General features: G+C 44.2%; 1 non-coding gene across 1 annotated transcript; it reads right to left on the reverse strand.

Moving 5' to 3' along the window:
- Nucleotides 1–2,169: 2,169 nt before the first annotated feature.
- Nucleotides 2,170–2,243, reverse strand: trnat-agu (transfer RNA threonine (anticodon AGU)). The gene has a single exon. It is a non-coding gene; the product is annotated as a tRNA-Thr (tRNA).
- Nucleotides 2,244–4,742: the final 2,499 nt, after the last annotated feature.

The following is a 4,742-nucleotide window of genomic DNA, read 5'->3' on the forward strand; positions in this document are numbered from 1 at the left end:
TAACATGCAGGTGCAGCAAGTAATTAGGAAGGCTAATAGTATGTTAGCCTTTATCGCAAGAGGATTTGAGTACAGGAGTAGTGAATTCTTGCTTCAATTGTATCGAACCCTGGTTAGACTGCACTTGGAGTACTGTGTGCAGCTTTGGTCCCCTTACCTTCGGAAGGATATGATTGCCATAGATGGAGTGCAAAGAAGGTTCATCAGACTTGTTCCTGGGATGGTGGGACTGTCCTATGAAGAGAGATTGGGGAAACTGGGGCTGTATTCTCTAGAGTTTTGAAGAATGAGAGGTGATCTCATTGAAACCTACAAAATATTTAAAGGACAGTCAGGGTAGATGCAGCTAAGATGTTTCCCCTGGTTGGGAAGTCGAGAACCAGGGGACGCAATTTCAAAATAAGGGGCAAGCCACTTAGGACAGAGATGAGGAGAAATGTTGTGACTCAGAGGGTTGTGAATCTTTGGAATTCTGTAACCCAGAGGGCTGTGGAAGCTCAGTTATTGAGTATGTTTAAAGCAGAGATTTATAGATTTCTAAATACAAATGACATAAGGGAATATGAGGAAAGTGTGGGGAAAGGGCATTGAAGTGGATGATCAGCCATGATCATATTGAATGGTGGGGTAGGCTCGATGGGCTGAATGGCCGACTCCTGCTCCTATGTTCCTATGTTCCTAACTCCACATTATCGATGAGATACAGCCTCAGGCTGACTTGTCGGGTGTTGCAAACAGATATCACTGCTTCTGATCTTCACCAGAACAGAGAGTGAGATGTAAAATTGATCATCAAACAGACTGTGAGAGAATACAACAGAATAAAACACATGGAAAGACACTGTGGAATAACAAATAGATTTGATTGGAATGTTGAATTTTGATTGGAATGGATAAAACAGCAGAAACAGCAGAATAAATTGGGACAGAAAAGAGAAACTGATGGGAAAAAGGAAGAAAAGAAAGGATGGATCGGTTCACTTTTTTCAGTTTTTTCACTGGTCCATCAAAGCTGGATTAAAAAAAGATTCAAAAAACAGAGAATTTCACCAAAAAGGGAGATTAAATGCTGCCGAAACCTTGGATCGAAGGATGCCCCAACAGATCACCTGTTTAACTGTCTCCTCACTGGGGGATTTCAATCAATGAGCAATATTATTCTCTACTTTTCTTTTGTTAAATGAAACCACTACTGTCACTTGGAGTTAATATCCCTGTGTTCCAACTCCTGAATAATGAAATTGTGAGTTTCGTGATATTTTCTGGACACATTTCCTGCTGAAAGAACTAAGAGCTCTTTTCTAATTTACACAATACTATATACACACTCATCAAGCCTCCGAAACTAGCATCCTTGGTGCTGCTCTCTCCTCCCAAACCTCATCTCATGTGACTGTTACATCATCACTCTGATTGTGGGAGGGGTTATTCCCACTGTTTTCAGCATTAACCCTTTACATCCTCATACTGCACTGTCTGTCCAAAAAAATCGGTGGAGGGAACTTGAATTATCAAAACAGCAACAGCTGCCAGTTGAAAATCAACTCAACCCATCAGAGAGAGAGAGAGAGAATGTCAGAGAACTTCCTGCATCCAGTCCTGACCCTGTCACATGAAGCAGCTGCTCACCCAGACCCCACTCTTATCAACACTGAACATTTTTACTGAGACCCTTCAAATACGGTTTATAAAAGGCCGCAAAGATCAAAGTTCACACAGTTGTATTAAATACAACAAAGTTTAATATCTTCTCACCGTTTCTCGGTAACCACATGAGACATAGGTTTTCTTATTTGGTTCCTTTGATTTTTCTTGTTCCTGACTGACAAATATTCCAAACCTCAGATAAACCCTCCCACTTGCGTCATGTCCCAGTCTCGGTTAAAAGCAACACATAATGACACAAACACTCTCCTTCAGTGAGATTAATATCAAGCTGTTTTCCAGGTTGAATGTAACTGTGAACAAATTTATGTCAAAGAAGTTACCTTTGATGTATCAGCACTAAAGTTCTGTACAAGGAGGAACAGCCATTCCAAACTCATATCCTTCACAAAGGCTGTTTTTGTATGTGATTGAAATTCATCATGTATTTTGAATTGAAGCTCACAAGACATAGATGTCAGTGTTGATAATGAAACTTTTCAAGCATGTTGCTACTGTAAAACAAGGCTCTGCTGGGAGTTGAACCCAGGATCTCTTGTTTACTGGACAGGTGCTTGAACCACCTAAGCTACAGAGCCAGATGGCAAATGTATGTGCAATTGAAGTCAGAGGAAGACCTTGCAGATAGTGGGCAGACTTTGGCGAGTCAAGAGCTGAGTTCGTCACGGCAGAGTTCCCAGCCTCTGACTCGCTCTTGTAGTTGTAGCTGTAGTTGTAATTGTAATAGGCAACCGTCCGTCTCGGAAGACGATGGGCTACACCCGGGGTGTACGTCACTTCTGTGTGAAACATCGTTTGTTGTGGCTGTCGAGGACGACTCGTGAGTGACGATCCCTTCCACAGCTGGTACAGATGAATATCATTGGCCCGAGGTCGACTGATAATTTTTCCTTCCTCTGAGCTCTCTTTCCCACCATCTGGTCATTTCTTTTGTCCTCTGCTTTTCCCATGGTCTTCCTGAATGCCTTTCTCCAGGAATTCCAGTCAGCATGAAGGACTTCCCATGCATCGACTCCAATCCCAGTCAGCTTGAGATCTCGCTTTGCAGATGTCCTTGTATCACAGACGTGGGTGACCTGTTGGTCTCGTGCTGATAGCAAGCTCACCAAAGAGCATGTCTTTGGCAAAGCGACCGTCATCCATTCAGCACACATGACCCAGTCAACAGAGTCACCGCTGACTCAAGAGGGCAAACATGCTGCAGATCCCTGCACGCTGGTGTACTACTGCATTCGGCACTCTGTCCTGCCAGGAGATGCCCAATATCCATCTGAGACAGCGGAGGTGGAAGCTGTTCAGCTGCTTTTCTTGGCTTGCATAAGTTGTTGATGCTTCTCTACTATAAAGGAGGGTGCTGAGAACACAAGCCTGGTACACGCGGAGTTTTGTATTTTCGATCAGTTTGCTGTCGGCTCACACTCGTCTTCTCAACTTTGACATGACAGCTGCAGCATTGACAATCCTGGTGCTGATTTCAGTATCAAGGGACAGATTGCTGGTGATTGTTGATCCAAGGTATGTGAAGCTGTTGACAACCTCCAAAGTGAGCCTGTCGATGTTGATGGAAGGTGGAGTCTCTACGTCCTGGCCCATAACTTTGATCTTCCTGCTGCTGATCGTCAGTCCAAACTCCTTGCAGGCCAGGGAGAACCGATAGACAAGCTGCTGTTAATGAACTTCATTATGGGATGTCAGCACAGCGTCATCAGCAAACAGCAACTCACAGACCAAGAACTGACTCATTTTGGTCTTGGTGCGCAGTCTTGCCAAGATGAACAGCTTGTCATCAGCTCTGGTATGCAGGTGGACACCCCCATCTGAGTCACTGAAAGTTTAAAATAGCAGCATGGAGAAGAATATGCCAATTGTAAAGGATGTGAGCTGTGAGGAGGTTACAAGGAGGCTTCCAGGGGACTTGGACAGGATAAGTGAATGAAATGACAGATGGAATATAATGTGAATAAGTGTGAAGTTATCCACTTTGGTAGAATAAACAGAAAGACAGAATATTTCTTAAATGGTGAGAGGTTGGGAAGTGTTGATGTCCAAAGGGACCTGGGTGTCCTTGTTCATGAGACACTAAAAGCTCGCATGCAGGTGCAGCAATCAATTAGGAAGGCAAATGGTATGTTGGCCTTAACACAAGGGGTCATGAGTACAGTAATAAAGATGTCTTGCTGCAATTGTATAGAGCCTTGGTGAGATCGTGCTGGAGTATTGTGCACAGTTTTGGTTTCCTTATCTAAGGAAGGATATACTTGCCACAGAGGGAGTGCAACGGAGGGTCACCAGACTAATCCCTGGGATGTTGGCATTGTTTTATGAGGAAACTGGGCTTGTATTCCTTAACGTTTCATTTAAAAGGCCATTTAAAACTGAGATAGGGTGGAATTTCTTCACTCAGAGGGTGGTGAATCTTTGGAATTCTCTACCTCAGGGGTTTGTGAAAGTTCAATCATTGAGCATGTTCAGGACAGAAATTGATAGAAATCTTGATACTCATGACATCAAGGGATATGGGGAGAGCGCGGGGAAGTGGTGTTGAGGTAGATGATCATCAAGGATGTAATTGAATGACAGATCAGACTCGACAGGGTAAACTGCCTCCTCCTACGTTCCGAAGAGAGTTTGCACCAGGACACAGCCCTGTTTTACCCCACTGCTGATCGTGAAAGTGTCTGATGTTGCTCCATTGTAACTGACGGAACTGTGCATCTTCTCGTGGAAAGAAGAGATGACGCCCAAGAGTTCAGGAGGGCAGCCTAGTTTCCACAGCAGTTTGAAGAGTCCGTCTCTGCAAACAAGATCGAAGGCCTTGGTGATGTCTATAAAGACAATGTAGAGTGCTCTGTCCTGTTCACAGTACTTCTCCTGTAACTGCCGAAGTGAGAAAATCATGTCGACTGTCGATCTACCAGCTCTGAAGCTGCACTGAGACTCAGGATAGATGTGATGTCAGGGTCTGCAATCTGGTCAGAGCAATGCGCGCAAAGACCTTCCCCACAATACTTAGCAAGCAGATGCCTCGCTAATTGCTGCAGTCACTGCGATCGCCTTTATTGTTGCACAAGGTGACA

Source organism: Heterodontus francisci, unplaced genomic scaffold, assembly GCF_036365525.1.
Source record: "Heterodontus francisci isolate sHetFra1 unplaced genomic scaffold, sHetFra1.hap1 HAP1_SCAFFOLD_43, whole genome shotgun sequence".
NCBI lineage: Eukaryota > Metazoa > Chordata > Chondrichthyes > Heterodontiformes > Heterodontidae > Heterodontus > Heterodontus francisci.